Source organism: Oratosquilla oratoria, chromosome 37 (genome assembly GCF_046742065.1).
Source record: "Oratosquilla oratoria isolate Oo_2021 chromosome 37, ASM4674206v1, whole genome shotgun sequence".
In the NCBI taxonomy this organism is placed as follows: domain Eukaryota; kingdom Metazoa; phylum Arthropoda; class Malacostraca; order Stomatopoda; family Squillidae; genus Oratosquilla; species Oratosquilla oratoria.
The window spans coordinates 34,946,994-34,970,156 of NC_134813.1; the positions used below are offsets into that span (position 1 = coordinate 34,946,994).

The 23,163-nt window shown below is 38.7% G+C and overlaps 1 protein-coding gene across 2 annotated transcripts in view; it reads left to right on the plus strand.

The window, feature by feature from the left end:
* The first annotated feature begins 1,403 nt into the window (after window positions 1-1,403).
* LOC143019641 (uncharacterized) overlaps window positions 1,404-23,163 on the plus strand; it is a 264,093-nt gene continuing 242,333 nt past the window's right edge. The window contains exons 1-2 of one of the 2 annotated variants that reach the window (XM_076175469.1): window positions 1,404-1,536; window positions 3,590-3,650. The gene's annotated coding sequence lies outside the window, so the exon portion shown is untranslated. Of the gene's footprint in view, window positions 1,537-1,860; window positions 1,961-3,589; window positions 3,651-23,163 lie in introns of those variants that run through there. The other variant, XM_076175470.1, reaches the window with a different exon arrangement.

Below are 23,163 nucleotides of genomic sequence, written 5' to 3' on the forward strand. Positions count from 1 at the left end.
CTTAAATTTAACTGGTGTACCCCATTTACTCTGTTTGTGCCCTCATCTGCTCGACTCGTGCTAAGGTCGTTCTAACGGTCTTCTCAAGATAAATTACTATGCAAAAATTATGTGATCATATCTACCTGTTATAGTTCACGAGTTATCTGATACAAACTTAAAATGCGTAATCCTCTTTTAACACATATTGCAGAGCCATTCCTAGTCCAGCCACAAGTCCAAACGATCACTAATATTGTGAAATGACATTAATACTGAAGGGATAGTATGGAGTACAGTAATAGTGTACCGAATCAATGCAGTGTTCCAATAATATTTATCGTGTCGGGGCCACTTGATGTGGTATATAGAAAAATAATCAGTTCCCTAACTAACGAAAATCAACCTCATTTGTTCACGAGTGTTGTCGTCCTACATAATTACTTAGGGTCACATAAAATGATTTTATTCATCTGAGAGAAAATTAATTTTCCTATGGATCAATATTATGCTGTTTTCGTGACATCTTGATGTAATAAATGTTTTTTTTCCATTTTAACTGAGCGTTGCTGTGGTAAGGTATGGCTCATTCTTTTCTTGCGAGAATTGTCTACCCATTCGATCCCCACAACATCCGGTGACTGACATTTTCCCCAGCTATTTATAGGTGGAGGGCAAAGTCTTCTGACAAAGGCAGGCAGTACTTGACATGATTTTTCATATCTATATTTTATATTTTTCAAATTACTTGTTTCTGTCTGGTTAATAAATAATGCACTAAAGAGTGGGAGACTGTACAGTAATGTTCATCTCTTGGGAGCTGATAGAGTTTTCCTCTGCTAAATAAGATAAAAGATCACCAGGTAGAATAAACGACTGAACACGGGAATCGCAGCTAACCGGTTCAGCTTATACGTTTACTGGAAAAGGGTGTTCCTGCCGAGACAAAAGATTTTATACCAATTGGTTAAGGTTATTCACCGCTTCCAACAGGTGAATGTTGTTGGTATGTTCTGCTCACTTACTGCCATCGATTTTGTGGGTAGCGTGCGGACGGCTATAATTACGGACATGCACGGCAGTAGTATCATTTACGGAATCAATATATTCAAGAGTGGCCTCTCATGCCAGCCAATCAATAAGAAGGAGCACTGCGTACAGGAATGAAGTTTGAAGATCCCGCCATGGCTGGAAATATTTTGGTGTGTTGCGGGAACGGGTCCTATTTGAACTTCCTCTTCAGCTGATTGATGTAAACATTCATATAAACAAAACTTTAGCCATCCGGTTTTTCATTCTTTATACATGTATACGTATATTATATCAAAGATAGAGGGATATTCTTTAACTTTGTATAAGAGTAGGTATATCTGATAAATTAGCTATGAGATATTTAAGAGTAAATGAAATAATATGCATTAGTATGTAGTAGGCACGCAGAGGGCGCTACTAAGCGATTGCTTCATAGGAGTAACACCAGAACGTGGACGTGGAGCTAAATCTGTTCATGGTGTTGGGTTTAACATACGAAACCAATGTGACTACAGTTCTTTTAAGGTAAACGATGTTCACGTAAGCAAGAGGGGTAGGTAAGATCAGGGTAAAAATGCTGGAATCAGCGTATTTGTAGTGTGACGATATGTGTTTTTCTTTGCCTTGGATCCGCTGGTCATGTGAAGTTATTTTAAGACTTGGAGGCCGGGTACTGACCACTTTCATAAATTTTATATCATTGTTACATAGCAAAGACTGGTGAACTAGACTGCTTGTGGCAAAATATATTGAGTTGGCTGTGAGATGTACATGCGAAAGATGATTAGGTAGGGATGGGGAAGACAGTGTTGTTGATGTTCGTATGTTTTCAATCAGCTGTTTTGAGCGTCCTGTCCAGCCATTTTGGCCGTAAGACGCTCTAGCAGAAACTTTTCCCAGCATCCACATTGCTTCTTCTCCACTTGGTGACAACACTCGTTATGGGATTGTAAGGAACCCAGTGTGTTAAGTCTTGCATAGTATAGAAAATTAGGTTCTGTGGTTACGACGTGGGAAAGGGGGTGTCGGCACAGTTTATGTTTTGTACGTAGTTGTGGAAGTGTGGTTTTAATGAAACTAGGGCGATGGATCTATTTTTAAAGGTCACACTATAACAGTTGAACAGATCATCGCCATTCTTAAAGTGATTTCAATATCACTTCAAGGCAATTCGCCACGTTGTGTCCATCAAGGCATGTCTTGTGTACGCAGGAATGAATCAGCTGATCCAAAAGAGGACAGACCAACAATTGGAGTTTTTTAAAAGTTTTATTTAATTTCCATCTTACCACTTTTTAGTCATATACTTGCATATTCCCCTATATTAAGTCATAGTTATAGGATTATGATAAGTGTTATAGAATTGATTGTTACTTTTGCAGATGAGGGAGAGTACTTATCACCTGTAGAATTCATGGAAGTACTGTAGAGAATCAAATAGTTTTTAATGTTTACATTATTAGGAACCATTTATGATGGAGATGTGCTTGGTATGAGAAACTTAGTGGATGAAGGAGAAAGTAACAGTTATTCTAGTTGCTAAAAGACAGATTTATATTGCGATATAGTTGTTGTTATGAGTAAATAACTTTTCATATTACAATGGTGAAAGAATATAAAGATGGCATATCAGAGGGGGTGATAATAAGTGGAATGATACAGTACATTTGGATCTTTGTGGGAAATATGGCATTAAAGTTTGTATATTATGAATACCTTATTTAACATTTCATTATCAATTTGCTATGAATAGAAAAGATGATCAGTTTTTTGAACTTGGGATTAGTTTTGGTCAGTATAAAGTAATTATATATAGTTAAGTAATATGATTATGTTGGCTTTTCATGAAATCCATATTGTGAAAATAAACCCAACTTTTTAGCAGTTACCAAGCCTCACTTATTTTATTCCTTGCAGTTTTTCATAATAGCTCATCATTCATACCACATGATTGTGTTGTAAACTCCTGTGCTATTATTATATTTATCACTTATCTGTGTTATGGGTAACCATTGCTGATGTTATGGCAATGCGTACAAACAATTAGGATAATGGATTCAATTATGGGGCAGGGAGGGGGAGTTTATGTGATTTATTGATTTATTGATCAGAAGGAGGAACCCAGGTGTGAAAGAGCTGCCAATTTGATATACTTGCCTAACAGACTTAGATGAGTCAGCTTTGCAAGTATCTCAATTATGAAATTATAAACTATGCATTTGTAATACTATTGATTTTTTCACCAGTTCTGCAAATACATAATGTAACTACAAATTATTGTAAAAATAATAATTAAGCAGTTATGGGGAAAATATCATCAGTCACTAGGAAATTAGACTTTTGAACATATTTGCAATTGTTAGATTATATATAAAAGGGTACTGAATTTATTTAAATTAGGAATTTGTCATCATCAATGGGAAAGTCTATAAACAATGCTCACTACATTATCATCAGACTTTTGATGAAACTGTGTATTGTTACTCATTATTAAATTTTCTAGTGTAACCAAAATTTTGAAAACTTCATTTTTGCACCAATGGATGACTTTACCTTTGACTATGTTCTTGTCTTTCAGGCTGCTTGCCCACATTGTTACAGAGCTTCCACATTTGTCTTCCAGGCCAATCCAGTATTAGGTGAGTACTCTGGCTGTTTTGTAGTTTATGCTGGACACATAAAAGATGAAGGAATGAAAAGAAAATATTTATGATGTTCAATTTCAGATTAGAATATATGGGAAGGTAGAAGGAAACAGAATTGTTGGATAAGAAAGGTTGCTAAGAATGGTTTCATACATAGATATAGAATTGGGTTTTTGTTTTCACTGCTTTAGTATTTCATTAGTGATAGCCAGCACTATTATCCATGTGGACAATATTATGCCAAAGAAGTGAAGACAAGGTGATGGTGAAGGAGAGATTTAAAGAGGAAAAATAGCAGAAGATGAAAATGATCAGTATTCTATTTTGAGTCAAGATTAATCTCCTATTATCAAAGATGGATGAGTGACTGGTCAGTAGGGATAGAATGAAAGTCCTTAAAAATATTGACTTCATAAATTTCATGCAGACACTACCCTGTATGGAGTACTGTCTCAGTAAAAGTAGATGCGGTCTGGTTTAGAGAAGAATTCTGTGATTTGGTCAAAATTTGCTTTTTTGGGATAGTAATGGTATTTTTTATCACAACCAAATAATTTTTTTTTTTTTTTTCTGTATACTGACTTTGACCTAGCTTGTGACATTGTATAACCAGATGTTGTATAGTGGTAGTAACAAAATATTTGTTGAACATTGAAGGAAAAGGGTCATCCTCACAAGATCCTGCCAAAGGGCCTCCACTCTAGATATATATTTACCTAATTGTGAATACATTTCTGTTTGTTGCTAATGCTGTATAGGCTGTGAAAACTGCAATATGTCTCTCAAGGTGTGTGGGGTGGCATGCTGTGCAGCAGTAGTATATGTTATGTTTAAACATTTTAATTTTTTTCACTTGTGATGCAGAAGTATTCTTAAATGTATACTGCATATAATCATATTTTTATGTTTTGCATTTAGAATTAAAAGAAGTGTGATTGTGTATATGGTATGTGATGAAGTATAGGAGATATGGGACTGGGGAATTGTACACATTGATATAATATATTTTTGAACAGTTCCTTAATGGGAAGATAAAGAGGAGGATGACTAAGGGTATAAAAAGGGAGACAACAATTCAGTGGGGAATTTGGGCAATTTTGGATTTAGTATGAATGAGGAGGCAAGTTTAAAAAATATATATGATTTTCTTTAGTGAGAATATTAAAAGCAGATAGGAGGAGAGTGACAAAGGTATTGGAACACAAGAGTTCTAAGGATGAGAATGAACAAAGAAAAGGCAAGGAAGTAACATTCTTGGTGACAGAATGAAGACTTACATAAGCAAAAGTAAATGTAAATGGTGAAAAGGTAGTGGAAGTGGCAGTATATTGAGTGTGGAAAGACAAAATGATAAGAGTATTTTTTCATGACAACTTTGTGGTAGAAGCAAAATGAAATGGGAATACTGGGAAGGAAAGACAGGGTGTTGATAGATGGAAACTCAGGCAGTGAAGTGGTGGAAGGAGTGGATGTGGGGGATGTTCATGTGGTGAGGTGATTGAAGAAAACTAGCTCCAGTTGTCAGGGCCTGTGGAAAAGCTGCACTTTATTGCACTATATTTTTTTACCCAAGCATTGTAGTAGGGGCAGGGTAGCCCCTCATCACCAAGGTACTGATTTGGGATGGTTAAATGGGTTTTATTTGTTTTATGCTGTGGGTGTGTGCTTTGGTATGTGTAAAGTTTGATTAATTTTTTTCTATTAGATTACATTAAAAAAGAATAAAAAGATGTTTAGGAAGTGAAAAGGGTGAGAAAAGGTAAGTCAGGGAGATAGAAGGTGAAAGGTGCAGATGGACTGATGTGAACAGATGGACTTAGTAGTGAAGGCAGTAAGAAGGTTGTATAGTATTTTAGGGAGTTGATCAATGTAGAGAAGGATAGGAAGGCTTTGTGGCAGAGGGAGATGCCTTGAAAATGCCTGATGAGAGAGAAGAGCAATGAAAGAAATGAAAACTGGTAAGGTATCTGGATTAGATGGTTGTCATGTGGAGTGTCTGATAAAAGGAAGAGTAATTAAAGTGGAGTAGCTGTTGATGAATTGAGTAAGAATAATGTGGTGTAGGAAAGGAAGAGGGTGCATAGATTAAGTTTTTGTAGTAAGACATGCAAGAAGTTGGGTAGAGGTATATTTTGAGGGTTATGTATTGGGGCAAGGCATATGACATAGTTGAAAGAGGCATTATGGAATGTTTTGTGAGTGTATGAGATAAGGCTGTCAGTTAAAGGTGATCAAAAGATGATAGGTGGTAATGGACATGGAACTGCCTAGTGTAGGCCTTATGGTCTCTTGCAGTCTTTTTCATTCTTATGTTCTTAATAGACTAGAGCTTAGGTCGTGGTTTGAGGTGAAGGTGGGGCTTTACCAGGGATGTGTTTCAGCGGTTGCTCATGGTGTATATGGATAGGTTAGTGAGGGAAGTAAATGCAAGGGTGTTAGGAAGGGTTTTAAGTATGTGAGTGAGAGTTGAGGGAAGTGGGAGGTGACCCAGTTGTCTGTGGATGATATTGTCCTTGATTTTGAGGGTAGACTGATGCAGTTGTTGGTGGAGCTTGGGCGAGGGTGTGAGAGTAATAAGTTGAAAATAAATGTAGGCAAAAGTAAGGTGATAAGATATACAAGGAGATGGTTGGAGAGTATGAAAAATGAGCATCTGGAAGAAATTGAGAATTTTATGTATTTGGGGTCATATCTGCAAGGAATTGAGGAGTGGAGGTGAAAATAGATGATCGATTAAAGTAACCAAGTAAATGTCTTTTGAGGGGACGTCCTAGGATGAGGTGGATGGATGGGGTGAAGGGGGCTTTGGGGAAGAGGGGAATGTCTGTTGAGGAAGGAAGGGAGAGGATGGAAGACAGAGGTGAGTGGAGAATGGTTGTATATGGATGATGTTGTGATTGCATGAGGAGGAATGGGCGGGGGGGTGGGGTAGTATGTGTGAGTAAATTTTGACGCAGCCCGAAGGGATTTCTCCCCGTCCTCTCCTTATATGCAAGGGGGGACGGAGAGGGGGGGTCGCCGATTAAATGAAGTGGCCTTGCTGTGGATGTGCTGTGTCTTGCGACACTGCTTCTGACCCAGGGCGGTGGGCAGGGTGCAGGGATGACCCGTCATCCAGGAGGTGCTCAGATGAGAGGGAGGGTGGGAGGGGTGTGGAGTGTATTTAGGGATGAAATGGGTGGGAGTGTTTTTATGCCTTTCCCTTTTTGGCTACCTCCCTTGGAAGGGGGAAAAAGCCTTGGTATATGTATGTATATGTATGTAAGTAAATGTCTGAGTAAGACCAAAAGTAAGAACTTAAACATGTTCGAAATGAAATGTTTGATAAGTATCATAGGTATTATGGGGATGTATAGAGTGAGAAATTTGGAGGTGAAATGGAGAATTGGGGTGAAAAGAGAGTTTGCAACGCAGGGTCAGTCAAAGAATGCCGAGATGATTTGGGCATATGGAAATAAAGAGTGAGGAAAAGGAGCAAAGTGGCTGATAACCAAAAGCTACTTCATTCTTTTCCTCTATCTGATGCCATAGAAGCAGCTCTATATAGTTTGTTGATTTACCTTATTGGCAGTGTCTTGGGCTACTAACTCTGGCATCAAGATTGGCCCTTGCCCAGGGCTTGAAAAAGAAGTACAACACTGCAAAGCATTGCCCTCCCTAATGGTGTGTGTATAGTGTGGTGTGTTTAAGGGTAAGGTCACAATATTGCCCATAGTTCAGACCATAGAAGCCATACAACTCTCATCCAAGAGAGTAATAGTTGTTAATCATTAGTCCTGTTCATGATCCAAGTCCATAGTGAATCACACTTGCACAGCACACCAGTCTAATCCTTTCTCTTAGAGAGATCCATGGAAGGACCTAGAGAAATGTGGCATAGGCAAAGGAGGCAGAGGGGCACCTCTTCACATCCCTTTCCATCCTATGCTATCTTCCTGAGACTAAAGGAGCTATGCCTGCATACCCTTATATATTGTACTGTATATACCAATGGCCTAGTCCTCTTCATAAGGGGAGTGACTGAGTCAAGTCATGTCTTTTTAAGAGAATATGTAAAGTGGGTTCCTCTGTTCTTCTCACTTCACCTAGTTACCTTTAACTACACTCATGGAAATATGATGGGAGCATTCAAATTTCCCACCATTTGCATATGAAAGATAGAGGTGGTGTCCTTGAAGTGGTACAAAAGAGATTGAAGAGAAACAGCAGAAACAAGTTATAGTAAAAGTAAAAAAGTGGTTAAGCATTCTGCTTTAACTGGAAATTCGTCTGAGCATAGAAGAATGCTGTGTGACTGATCAGTTGGGATGTCACTAAAATCTCTAGAATATTGAGTGCACTTAACTATGGAACTGACATCCTTATGGTTACAAGTATTGAGAGTTGGTTAAGAGTGCACCCCCCCCCCTCTCCATGCTATAATAGTAATTGTTGCCTTAAAGTTTCACTGAGTGGAAACCCACAGCCCCACAGTGACTGCCATTAGTCCTCAGGCCCTCCCTTAGATCTTTCTAGAAGTAATCTTTGGATTGTTGTCTGTGTTTTATTAGTGTACGACTGTTTCTGTGTCAGTGGCTGAAAGTATTAGAAAAGCTATCACCATTTGTCAGCTGTCCTTGTGTGATAAAGTGGAAGAAGTACAGTTGAAGTTGATAGAGATCTTGGGACCCAGTCTAGAGACCAAATCAGTTCCTCAGAGCAGCATCTCCAGCTGGGGATGAGGGGCTTAATGGGTTTTTAAAATGGGCAGCAGGGAGTCAAGTCTCTCTGCTATCCATTTGCAAGATAATCTCAAGCAGATAACCAACATTGGTTCCCATCCACTAGCAGGTACCCTTCTTTGCTATAGTAATATAAGTGTGTGTCCAGGTATAGTGATTAAAGTTCATGAAGATTATGAGATATTGTTCTTATATTGCATGTATTTGAGTTATGTATTGTATATGTAATATATAACTATAAAGGCTATTGCCCCTCCCAACTTGGATCCTTGGAGATGAAAGCTCATCCCTATCCTCCACCACACTTCTTGAGTCAGAGGCAATACATCAAAACACAGCATCTCTACTTCAGGACCCAGCAATAGAGCTGGTTTGCTGCAGCCATTTCATTAAATGCTACCCCTCCTTATCCGCTCGAGAAATATACAGAATAGACAAGAGGATTCTTATGGCTACGTCATTTCCTCATCCATATACAACCACTACCCACTCCTATCTTGTATTCTCTCTTTTATGCCCAACAGACATTCCTCATGTGCCCAGCATCCCCTACACCCCATCCATCTATCCTGTTCTCAGTCTTCCCCTCAAGTTTACTACATTCATTTCTGTTTTCCATACTTTTTTATGGTCCTTCTGTACTCTTTCCATAAACCCAAACCAATTTAGTATTCTTTGATCAACCAGATCTGCCAGCTGTCTTCTGCCCCCTCTGCTCTCTGCCATACCTCATTCTGTCTACCCTTGTAACTCCCACTGTATTTCTTAAACACTTGGTCTCAGACATGTTTAGGTTCTTCCTTTGTGCCTCTCAAAATCCATATCTGCTCCATACAGTGTCATGGGCTCAATCAGTTCATCTTTGCATTCATCCTTAGATACCTGTTTCTCGTTACACTTTATATTTCCCCTTGACATTTACTTCTCTTTCTCTAAGTCACTTCTACCTCCACTCCTCCATTCCTCCAAATACTTAAAGCTTTCCATTTCCTCCAGCCTTTTACCCTTTAAACTCACGTCCAGTCCACTGCTTCCATTACTTCATGTACATCTTACTATTTTATTTTTGCTCACATTTACTTTGAGCTTCTTCCTGTTTTGTAACCTATTAAACTCCACCACTAAGTGTTCTAGTGTATTGTCATTCATATAATCAATCTATTGCCTTATATCTCAGTTTTAGGAAACACACACCCCATAGTAACTGATTATAGCCCCTGGATTGGCCCACAAATCATTCCTGTAGGAGATATTGTGTTGTTGTCTGGGTAGAGTGAGAGTGGGTCTGAGTAAAATGAAGTGTTCTTTTTCTTCTTCGTGATGATTGCATCTGGGACAATCAAATTTGTGACCATGCCTGTTTGTTGTTGGTACTGTTTCAGTGTAGTAACATAAACGGTAACATACAATGGTGCTGAATGATCTTTTAATGAAATACATAAGGAATTATATGATTTATTTGAACAAGTGAGGGAGTGAACTTGAGGGGATGACCAAGGATAAGATGGATGGATGGGATAAAGGGGGCACCGAGTAAGAAGGGCATGTCTGTTGAGCAAGGAAGGGAGAAGGCAGAAGATAGGGGTGAGTGGAGAATGACTGTGTATGGATGATACTGTTATGCAAGGAAGGGAGGGATGGGGTGGGGGTTGCTTGCGTGTGAATGATATTTTGATGCAGCCTGAAAGGATTTCTCCCCGTCTTCTTATTTTCTTCATGAGGAAACAGAGAGGGGGTGGGTCACTGATTAAGTGAAATGGCCTTGCTGTGGTTGTACTGTGTCTTGCTACATTGCATTTGACCCAGGGCAGTTGGCAGATGCAGGGATGACCTGTTGTCCATAAGGAGCTAAGATTGGAGGGGGTGATGGAAGGGAGTAAAATGGGTGGGAATAGGTACATGGCTCTGACTTGTCTACCTCCCATATAAGGGGAAAAAAGCTCTTGGTATATAGACATAGGTAGATAGATTTAAGTGAGTAAACAAGTAAGCATATTGATGGCTGCATTGTTTCAAGGTTGCTCAGGTTTGTGTATTCAGAAGTGTATTTAGTTCTTTTATTTAATTTTGTTTTATTTATCTATTTATATGTGTGTTTTGACTGAACCATCCTCCTTATAAGATGTTTGGTATACTGTCAGTCCTCACTGAGCACAATAGTTAGGTTTCAGAGCACATGTGTTTAGGAAACTGCAGCTTAACTAGATAAAATTGTTTTTGTCTTCAGATCCCTTCCTAAGCCCTTGTGATGTGTTGGCTGTGCTGACCAGCCCATTCATGTAATCATAATATGTCAGGCTCAGCAATATTTGGGCTATCTGGTCATGTCATCATGATTTTTGTCTTTAGAAAGGATTGATATGTACAATAACAATTGTCGTCTTGAGTTTGATGGTTGGGAACCTGGTATTCTTGTTCCCAGCCACAAGGTGCTGAGGGAAAGTTCAGAAGTGGAGTCATATGGGTGGTAAAGAAGAGATTTAAGGAGGGCAGTAGAAAGAAAGGATATTAGAAGTCTAAGCTGCCGCTGCTTTTCTTTTTGAGTAGAGATGAATGGCCATTCGTAAAAGAGTGTTGCACAATTGGTACATAGGGGATGTTACTAAAGTTCCTAAGTATTGACTGCATAAAACTTGTACAGGTAGTGCACCGTACTTCAGACAGATAACCAATATAAAGATGCAGCAATGGTCAAGTTTGTGCTGTGGAAGAGGTGTCATCATGGAGCTGGTTAAAGAGAAATATAAATAAGGCAGCAGAGCAGGGATAGTAAAGTTAAAGGTTATTAGTATTCAGTTTTGAATTTAATTTTCAATCATAAATCAATGCTGCATGACTGGTCCATATGACTGAAAAAAAGAAAGAAAAAGTCCCTAAAATTGTGACTGTTTGAAACCTTTCATGTCTTTGTAAAAATATATTACCTCTGTTCATAGATTTGTTACCCATATCCATGTGTATGCCCTAGGTCCGAGTGGTGTGGTGGGAGATATGGATGATCTTTCATCCATGAGGTGCAAAACTGAAGAGGAGATATATGGTTTTCAGATAGGTATGGAATGGGTATACGCTTTGATTTATCCACCACCTCTACGGTCATTTAATGTGCATGTAAATGTTTATCTTTTTTATCTGATGTCATGTTTACACTGCCAAAGCTGTTTGGTTTTGATTGTTGGTGGTTGTAGTTAGTGTGCAAATTGGTGGTAATGATAATTGTTGCCTCAGATTTCATTGGAAACCCTCATCCCCACAGTCACTGGCAGCAATCTGCTGGGACTCCCATAGTTCTCTCAGAAGAAGCATGGGGTTGTTGTCTGTGTTGAATTAGTGTGGGACTTGTGTCACTAGCTTAAGCAGTAGGAGGGGAGTAATCTCCATTCACAAGCTGTCTTTATGCAAAAAGGAAATGCAGTCTTGACACTGGGTACCCAGTGAGGCCTTTGGGGCTGCACCTCTAGATGGAAATGAATGTTGACAGGTTTTGTAAATGCACAGTAGGGAGATAATTCTTTTTGACATTTGTCTTATAAGACCACCTTGCGTTACTTGTTGGTCCCTTCAAATCACTAGTGAATTGGTCAAATATTCATAATTATTAAATATTATTTCATACTTTATTACAAACACAGGTGTTTCCTTCAATAAACTTATTACAGAATATCTGTTATTGAAAAAGTATTAGCTAGATGTAGTGACAAAATTGCTTTTTCTGGTAATTCATGCAAGGTGGACCAATTAGCTAAAGTTTTTGAGTCCATCTCTGCCAGCAAACAAATTTAACTTTGATACTATTTTCCCAATATGTTATTACACAGGAACAAAAAGTATCCTTCCTTATGGCCCTGCATACCTACAATATAGACAGCTACTTAGGATATTTTTTTTCCAGATCTCTGTGATAGGTTTGTGGCTTTTGCCAGGCCTCAGGGATAAAATAAGATGGACCTCAAGTCCTAGTGTATGCAAGTCAACCACCTTGCATACACTAGGAATGAAGTATACAGGATCTTATCAGTATGTTGATGGTTATACTCAAATTCTGAAGAGAGAACTTTACCTAGCTGCATTGTTCTCAACCTAAATAAATTTATGGGGACAGGAATTACCCTTTAACCATGAGGTGATGAGATGGGAGGGATATTAAATGGGTTTTAATGTACATGAAGTAGGTGTGTGCTTTGATATGGTTCCCCCACCCATATAAAGGGAGAAAAGTCTTTAGTATATAAATTTATTTGTTCATCAGTGCTTGAATTCACTAATATCTGTGCTAAAAGGGATGATAAGAGGACAGTTATTGTGTCATGAAATGGCAGAGGCAGAAATAAGTGAGAAGTGGAAGAATAAATATAGTGATAAAGGAGAAATAGTTGGAAAAAAGTGGAAACATGTATGATTGCAAAGATGGAAGAATTTTGGAAGTGAGAGGATGGGGAGAATGGGTATTTTTGAATAATGATATTAATAGTAATGACTGTTGCCTTGAGTTTCACTTGCTGGAAACCCACAACCCCACAGTGTCTGGCAATGGTCCTCAGCCCCTCCCACTGATCCTTGGGCTGTAGGTCTTGTATTAGTATAGGACTGTTTGTATCAGCAGCTGATAATAAGCAGAGTAGTTGCTGGTTGTCAGCTCTTCCTATAAGAAAATATGGAGAAATTATAGTTGACATTGGTGTAAAGAAATCTTGGGGCTCATCCAGAGATAGTATCACTCCCTTGGGGCTGCACCTCTATCTGGAGGTGAGGGTGTTGATGGGTTTTGAAGATGATTGGCAGCAAGGAAATTCTTTCTGATATCAATCTTGCAGGACCATCACAAGCAGGTACCTGTCATTAGTCTCAGTCTTAATGAACTGCAATGAAAGCTGCTGAAGGTAATGTTGAAGAGATTGTTGGGAAAAATATGGCAAATAGATGAATTGTTTCAAAGAATGAAGATGTGGTTGAGGCAACAATGTGTCATGTCACTATGTATACTTAAGACAGATTGATTGAGGTTCCAGAGATGTGAAAGGACAAAATGAAAATTAATGATGTTTGGGGAGGGTAATGATAAACTGAAGCTAACCACCATACCATGTGTTAGTGCTAGTTAGGAGAACTGTAGCGGCGGTAGCATTCTTTGAAGAGGTACATGATAAGTGCAAGTTGATAGTGCCAATCAGTCAATCAGTCACTTATTCTTATCAGTCGGTTAATAAATGCCCTAGTTCTCTGTTGCATGAGACCCAAGGTCTTCATGACACTGAACAAAGTGCTAGTTCAGTCCATAATTCACTTGTTGAAGAAATTTTATGTTGCTGTTGGGAATGAGTGAATGTCTTCCTCTTGATGGTTGCATCTTGAGTAGTTAGTGTTTGTTGCTAGGCCATATCTATGTTCATACTCTTTCAGTGCAGGTTGATGACCTAGCTATCATTTGTCTATCTTTGGAGAGGTTTATTTGCTGGGATGGTCCCTGGGGGTGGGGTGGGAGGTTGGTGGATTTAATATTTTGCAGTCTGTGAAGGAGTGTTTGTTTTGTGGCCTGTGTATGATTTTGTATGGATTTATTGTGGGATGTAGGGATAGGTTATTGTAGATATGTAAAATACTGATGGGGTTTTCTTTGTTATATATGATTGGCTATTTGTATGATGTGGTGTGAGGGGTAAGTGGGTTCAAGGGGCCTCATCATAAAGAACAGCATGGTTAACCCCAGAGAGCGTATTGATAAAAATGTAGTGTATGTAAAACACTTTCCAGACAAAAAAATGGTGCATTTCTGGTTTACCACAGGATCATCTGTTAGGTAGATCATGCAATGGCCATCCATACCTCAAGGCAGTGGTATCTGTGAATTCCTTTTTTCTTTGAATTGAAACCCTTTGCCCTGATTGGTAATGCTGGCAGCCAGGTGGATTCCCCTTCTGCCTCTGCTATGGCTATCCTTCTGTTTTGTAGCTGATCCAATAGAGTCTGAAGTTCTTTCTGCCTCGTTTACCCGTTCTGTAAGCCATTCCTTTCAATTCCTCTAATTCCATATGTATTCACTTCATTAAGTATATAGAAATATCTGGAGGGGGTGTTGTGTGGGGTATTTGCTGGAGTAGTATATTTAAAGTGGAGAGTTGGTCTTAGATTTTGTTTCCTCTTTGGTCTTCTGGTTCAGTATAGAACCAAATGGGATGGTTTGCATTTAGGTTTCCTGAGTGTGGCTTGTTCATTCATTCAGTGTTTAGAGTTGGGGTGTGGTTGGTGGTATGTAGATACTTGTGATAATGTTCTTTTCTTTATTTGTATTTGTATCTTGATTATTTCTGCCCTTATGTTCAAGTGGATTTTTTATATCTTTTTTGATATTGGAGAATGGCTTTTGTTTACAAGTGTTGTTAGTCCACCTTTGTGTTGTGATTAGCCTTCTATGATTGTGATGTAGTCAGTAAAAGCTGGTAATGTAGTCTGTGGTGTGAGTTATTCTTTGTATTAATACTATGTGTATGGTGTGTTTGTGCAACAGCTGCTGCATGCTTGCAATGCTGCTGCTATTTATTTGAAGTACATTTAGGTTGTGTTTCTTTTGTATTGACATGTGTTTGTGTGAGGGTTTTGGTGAGTGTAGACAGAAGGTCCAGGTTGTTGTGTAATGTTTAATGTTGTTGAATGTGTTATATTGCAAGTTACCCTAGAATGACAGTTGTTCCATGGGAGATTTGTGTGTACGTGTGCATGTGTTTCGGGATTAAAGTATTTGGTGCCAATAGAGGAGACTTGAGTTTATTTCTGTCACCAACTTGCAGAAGATGAGGAAGGGTGGGTACTTGTGTGCTGCTCTTAGAAAAAAATAGGTAAAAGACTAAAGGATAGAGGAAAGTTGAAATGTTGTGAAAATAAGAGTTGGATCTGTTTCAGAGATCAGGAACTGCACCTCTAGATGGAGGGGGGGATTTGTAAGAAGCACTGGACATTCCTTGGGAAAGATGTGCCATTCTAGCGTAGTAGTACCTTTGTGTCCATCTTCCCTCCATGGTATTTGTGTCAATTTATGAAGATGCTGCTTGTTGGCACTTACAATGTGGGGGAAAGATGAGTTGACAAGGATATGAAAGAAAGAGGAGGGAATGAAAAATCAAAACCATAAAGTAATATTTGGATAAGGTAATAATTTTCAGATATCTGTTAGTGGATTTAGTTGTAAATGAAAGGATCAAGAAGGAATAGAGCATACTAGTGGGTGCAAAAAGAGTAGCTATAACATTCAAGTAAGTGCAAGTGTTGGAGTGAGAACAGCTGGTGAGCATTGGTATATCATAGAAACCAAAGTTGCATACTGTAGAAAGAAACCATGGGTAGGAGCTAACATATTCAAGAGTCAAAGGAAACAGATTATGCAAGGAATGTGTGTGGCTAGATGAAAGTCCAAGTAGAGAATATAAGACACTAGAAATGATTAAGAGAGAGAAATGGGTGGACCTACTGGAGGAGGAAGAAATTACTGAAGTTAAAAAACTTTAGATTCAAAACAGAAAGGTTGTGTGGCTGAAACCTGTAAAGCACTCATAGCACTTGTAGACATTTTAAGGGGAAATGGATGGGTGAGTTGTATGAACACTAGGGAAGCATTTTAAAAGCACATAAATAAGGATGTAGCTAATTCAGAAAATCCAATGAACCACATTAAGAGCTCAGGTTTATATGGACATAGATATGGGAAAAGAATGAAAACACGAGAACAACACAAAAAGAAAGGAAAAGAGAAATATGAGTTTAGGCATCATTCATTGAATTAACTCTATCTGAATAATATAAATTTAGGCATCATTAATTTAATTAACTCTACCTGAATTATATTGTTATGTTCATGAGTAATTGTTGCAGAGATCATTAAGTAAGATTGAGCAGGGTTTCACATGTTTTGCAGTCATGTAATTTGCAAGTTCTGTAGATATAAGGAATTATTGTCAGGTGGAGTGATTTATTACATAAAAGTTGAAAGACGACTAGAAACAAAGGCAAGGATTTGATGCAGTATTGCAACTATTATCCCATATTTCTTGAAGGCAAATTATTTGCTGGAATGTGTGTTGATTGTGATATTGCCATCAAATAGGAAGTGTTTAATGTATGTACAGTAAACTAAACCTGTGATATATTCTAGATAACTGTATACATGATACTGCACATGGAAATTTGATCACAGAACTGGGTAGAACAGGATATATATCAGCTTTGTTCACTAACCCATTCCAGTGGTTGGTGATTAAACCTGGCTCTGGACCCCTGTTGTAGTATTTTGCTAATTCGTATTTTATGAAATGTGTATATTTGTCAGATGTATTGATGTGTGTTGTCATGAAAAATTCATATCATACTTGGGGAGGATCCATAATTTAATGATTATACCATGCTTCAAAAGAATCCTGTTGTATATTTTGTAATGAAATGACATTGAGGCACGAATGTAATATGTATATATATATATATATATATATATATTGGAATGGGACTTTTTTCAGTCTACTACTGTCATAGCAAAAGTATTAAGATCAGTGTCGATATCTGTTCTTAAATTATTAGGAGGGTGTTTCATCTTGTGACTTATGTTCCAGTACAGAAAATTTATGGCTCCTGGATGATTGATTGTACAACCACACATTTGCTTCTCATGATGAAAGCCCATTTTTGTTATTGTGTAAGTCTAATGGATGTAATTTTTTTTTTTTTCTGTTTTATTATATATTATTTTTTTTATAATTAATTCATTACTTGCACTTTGGAGTATTTTCCATATACTTGTAGATATATTTAAGCTGTGTGATGAACATGAGACAGTCGATAATAGTGTGTGACTTCCAGGACCCTGTATAATTAAATGGGGTTTTTGAGTGTGAAGTTTATTTGCACAAGGCTTATGTAGTAGTTTATATTCTGTATGTACAGTATATCCATGATTGGATGATTTGGTTTTAAATATTAAACACCCGGCTAGGATGGTGCCTAACGAAAAGACTGGTCATGGCAGTTTGGGACCACAGTTCAGAGTTGATCCCCCTTCAAAACTCTGCACCATGATCAAGATTTGATAGAATTTCGTTCCTATGAAAGTAGTACCACATAGTTGAATTATATCATCTGGCATTAGCCAGAATAAAACAAGAACCTCTTGATGCGAAAGGGGCTGCAAGCTTCAACAGCAGGATGCAGAACCAACAAAGATAGGCTTTTATTGAAAATTAATTGGAAATGGAAAAAGAAGAAAAAGTTCAGTAGGTTGCTCAAATTTGTTTGTCAGTGTTTTGCAACAAGAGGCTTGCCAAGAACCAATAGAAGTCACGTGTAGATATGAGTGCAAAAGAAGAAAAAGTGCAGTAGGTTGCTCAAATTTGTTTGTCAATGTTTTGCAACAAGAGGATCACCAAGAACCAATAGAAGTCACGTGTAGATATGAGTGCTCATAAACCTGCTGCATACAATCTGTACTCGTTGAATAGAAAAAAATCAAAAGTTGTTTAGTATCCAATTGTATTTATACAAGACAGTTGAGCATTTTACACTTCCTGTGGCTTTTGCATTTGTGACACAACTGCATAAACCTTTGTCCGATCTCCATCCAGCCACTGGTATCTGCCACGTGCCGCGCCTATCGAAACCCACAACTCAGAAGAGATGATTTTGCAGGTTACGTCTTCCTCTTTTTTTTTTTTTTTTTGTCTTCCTGTATTCTTCTTTCTCTAATCTAACCCCAGGTTTTAGAGAAACTATTTCAAGAAACCTATTTCCATCGAAGACAATCAATCGATCAATCCGTTGCCCCTATTCTCATGCAGAAGACCTGCGGCCTACAGGAAACCGGCAACAACCCCCATTTCAAGACATTAACATGTAAAGTGAAGTATTGGTTGTTGAGCCAGGTTCATATTCCCATTCAACTGTACATTGAACATTGAATGTGCATATTTCATTGTGGCCAACCACTAGACTGTCATTCAACAGGGACTGACGTCATAGGGAAGGAATGAAAGATATATTGGTTAACATGGACCCGTGCGCGCGCGCATACACACATACGTGTGATAAAAGACATACACGTGATCCAAGATCGTGGAGAATCACACACATACACAAGCACACACGCTCGCCTTGAATACCTTCCTTCCTAGCTTATCTGTGGCGAGGCGTGGCCAGCGTACAGGCCGTGATCTATTGTAAATCGGTTAATACTTCAATTTACCGACGGCCGTACCCGGAAGCAGGGGAGCACGATTCGTACGCGTCAGCAGAAGCAGCAGCAGCAGGACGCCCCGACAAGCCGTTCTTGTTCCAACGCGAGGCGACTTTCTGTTGTAGTTTGTTCTCATGATTTTTATTTAATTATTTATTTATGTATGTTTACTATTATTATTATTTATCTTTTATTTAGATTTTTTTTAAACTTCGATTACAGTTGGGTTTTGTATATGTGCAGATATAGGTTGGCGCGCGCGCACACACACACACGCTTATATTATCGCCGTTGAATTACGTGGGTGGACGAGGAATTGATATTTTGTGTAGAAATCGCTGGCCTTCGGCCTCATATTACTCATAAGTAGATTAGATTCATATTGCGCCTGTACCTAATTTTATGTATTCCTGCACAGAAGCATAACTCTCAGCCCCACCCAGGCCATCTTCTGTGCGACTGTCACCTGTGCTACTTTTCGGTATGCACCATTGTTTATAAACACGAGCGAAAGAAGCGAAACCCCTCTCCCCCCCAAAGAAGAAGAAGAAGAAAAAAAAAAGGTGTCGTTCTCTCCTTTCAAGAATTTCTATTCCCTTAACTACTCTTAACTCTTTCCTGGAAAAAAAAATGACCCACTTCTCAGGACCCAACTTGTAGCGCGTCACTAAACCTCGCTGTCAACTTAGCCCGACCCAGTTAGGTGGACGATCGTACATTCACTTAATAAAGCCAACAAACGAAACAGCTCATAATTTTCTCCCTACGTCGCGTAGCCTAAGTAACACACCCGTATGTTACAGCCGTACATGAACCTAAGGCTAGGTCTCATAAATTGAAGACTAGGAGACGGGATCCAAAGAGCGTTGGATTTTCTTACAATTAGGTAACTACATATAGAATTGTGTGTTTGTGGATGTAAAAGTATTTTTATTTGCTCTTTTGTCTATGTGTTGTTTATTTTTATTGATCAATATTAGGCCAGTACTAGACAGTTTTGGACGAAGCGTCCTTCAAATCTGTCACCTTTTTGAAAGATACTGGGATTCCCAAATTTCCAATATTAATATTTTTTTTCGCAAATGTGCCAGAACACTAGAATACTATATTTTTGTACTGGTTACCGTTGTTCATTTGGAACATTTTCGTTTCCACCTCATGAAAAGAAAAGAAGAAATTAAGACCATCAACACAGCCGCCGTCTCGGATTGGTCATAATTTGATGACGTCATGTCTGCTGCAATCATGTCGTCGGCTCATAAATGTTTGACGTAGGCATCCACGAGAATAGACAACGAAAGGGCAAATTATACAAACTGTTAGTAAGTCAATAAGTAAAATAAGTTAAAAATAACACTCGTAGAGACAAGGAAGAACTTGCTCCACGGCATGGCTATCGATAAATATGTTCAAGAACCGGCGGCTTAATTTCAATTCGCCGCCCTCCTATCTCGCGTGCTATATATATATATATATATATACTGTATATATATATATATATATATATATATATATATATATATATATATATATATATATATATATATATATACATATACACACACATACATACATACGTATATATAAAATGACAATTATTGTTGCCAGTTGCCGGCCAGTCAGCATTGGGTAGATTATTTAAATATTTATATTAACGTATACAATATGGAGGGCATACGCAGCCACATCTACTTATTAGTTCAACAAGTTCTTCCCACGTTTGTACAAGCGTTATCAGATTAAGTACAAGGGTGACGTCTCTAGAGGACGTCCAATCTGGAGTTGCCACCTGTAGAAATTTAAATCTTCAACGGATTAGGATGACGTCATTATTTTGTTCCCGTGATATTTTGACGTTGTGGCTGTCTGTAAAACATTCTACGCGCCCAGATGCTTTTACATTGTGCCATATGTTAGTTTGAGTTGGTGTTAGGTTTCCAAAGTCAGGAGGAGGACCCGTTGTGGAAGAAATCGTTTATTGCGTGTTACCCCAACCTCGACCTTTGACCAGATCTCTCTACCTCTCCTCCGCACCCTGCTCCTTCCAAGCTGCCGCGACCGACAACAATGCCGCGAGTGCATTCGTCGTATCATCATGTCGTTCCAGAATACTTCGTTAATGAAACCGACAGTTGGGACGGTTTGAACGAACCTTTTTGAAAGTAGGCTAGTCCGTCCCTCTTTTCTTCAATCGGACGATTCTTTTCCTCAAAATGGCGAATGTGGAATCATCGATGGAAACTTTTGTTGAATAAAATCGGTAGGATTTAATCAGAACAAGATTTGATACGTACAGTGTTGTCATGCTGTGTTCACATCGGGACCGTCTCTGTAGGCCCGAGGCCATGCACAGTCACGCCATAAAGTACAGTTTCAGCTTTCAACAATTTAATGAAATGTAAGAGTTACTCATAAACGAAATTTTCTGAAAATTTTGTTAAAAGGATATTAATGGTAATTGTGATTGCGATGATGATAATAATGATAATGACGGTAATTATTTTAATTTTTTATAGATTTGTTCGTTAATTTTGTTTAATTTTCATTAAATAAGCAAAACTGCCTAAATTCTTTGGCGTCTGATTGGTGCCTGTTGACCAATGGTGTCCAAAATAAGCAAGTGAGCAGAACTTCCATTTATTATTTTTAATATTTAATGATTTACTGATAGATTTATTTTATTTGTGAATTTGTTTTGTTTTATTTTTTAGTTTGTTTTTATTTTATTTTATTATATATATATATATATATATATATATATATATATATATATATATAATTTTTTTTTCTTTTTTTTTTTCTTTTTGCATGTCAAGACACTCCAGACCGCCGGTTATTATCATTATCTGGCAATCCCACCGCTCATCGACCCCGTGTCAGTTTGAATCATTGTGGCACTTCAAGAAGTCGAGAGAGGGAGAGGGGGGAATGGATAGAGGGTGGGAGAAGGAGAGATGGATGGAGGGAGAGAAAAGAGAGAGGGGGAGGGGAGAAGGGTGGAGGGGAGTGGAATATATGGGAAATGAAATGGGTGGGAGTGATTTCTATGCCTTATTCTTTTTGGCTACCCCCCCCCCCGTATAAGGGGGAAAAAGCCTTTGGTATATGTATGTATGTATTACATAAGAACATAACATAAGAATAAGGGAGATTGCAAGAGACCATAAGGCAGCTCCGTATCCATCACCACCTGTCGTCCCCATCCATTAAGTTGTCTAATCGTTTTTTAAAACGACTGATATTATTATTATTTTTTTTTTTTTGTGAAATGAAGAGACGTAGAGAGAGAGAAAAAGGAAAGGGCCTGCGACATGGTACCCCGTGAGCTTTTGAATCCTGTTATCTTGTTGGAAGACAGGCTTCCTGCCCCCCCCCCCCACCCCCCACCTCCTGTCACCCATCCCGGGGCGCACGCGACGTGTCCACGGTCGTCGCCGATATGGATTAGGCCTACCAGGGTTGTTGTTTCAAAGGAGGGGTCGCAACCCCAGCTTTCGTTCAGTGGGGCACCAAGTTGTGAATAGATGTACAAATGTGTATATGATTCAGCATTATCTTGGGTCACGTACAGGTCCCCTGATCGACAACAAGTATCCTCCCGGATGAGAGTTTGTAGTTCATGGAAATCTACATATGTGTATTGACAGAAAATATTTAATACCAGAGTGAAATATATATATATATATATATATATATATATATATATATATATATATATATATATATATATATATACGAATTGTGCATTTGGTATAGTCGTGAAAGTTATATATACACAAAAATCGATGATAAAAATTGAAGAGTGGCTTAGGTAATGTATGTGTGTGTATATATATATATATATATATATATATATATATATATATATATATCACATCAAACAGCCATACATTTTGATATTTTGAACTCGTAAACTGCACTTTTTTCAGCGTTTCAGAGTATTGATAGCTAGAAAAATATATACGAAACAGATGTGGAAAAGTTAGGTCAAGGTAGGGCTTGAACCCGAGAGGTTCCCTCCCCCACCCCCATGATTAATGAAATCGCTCGGCGTCATCCAGGTTAAAGGCTCATGCGTGGTCGTAGAAGGGTTATCCTTGTGATGATACCAATTTGTCCCGTCCAGCTTTGTTTCCTCTCTTTTCCTTCTGTTCCTCTTCATTCGACGCCTTCTCCTTCGTCGTATCCTCCTTCATCTATTTTTATTGCCGTCCTATTTCCTCTCCTCCTCCTCCTCCTCCTCCTCCTCCTCCTCCTCCTCCTTCTCCTACTACTACTACTCCTCCTCCTGCTCCTCTTCTTCATACTCCAAATTGCTACTGACGGCTTGAAAGCGAGTGAAAGTTTTTTCCCGACCACGAGATGTCGCCCCTTCGACCTCTGTCTTCGGGTGCTGCCGGGCGGGAACTCATCCGAGGAACGGCCCCCGATATTCGAGTCTCGATCAAGTTGGCACCCTGACACGAGTGCCACACCGGTGCCACGCCCACGGTGCCTTGCGCCTGTGCCTCAGCGTGCGAGTTGGACATCGTGTGCCATATTTGGAAGACGATTTTACGACAGAGGAGGAGGAGAAGGA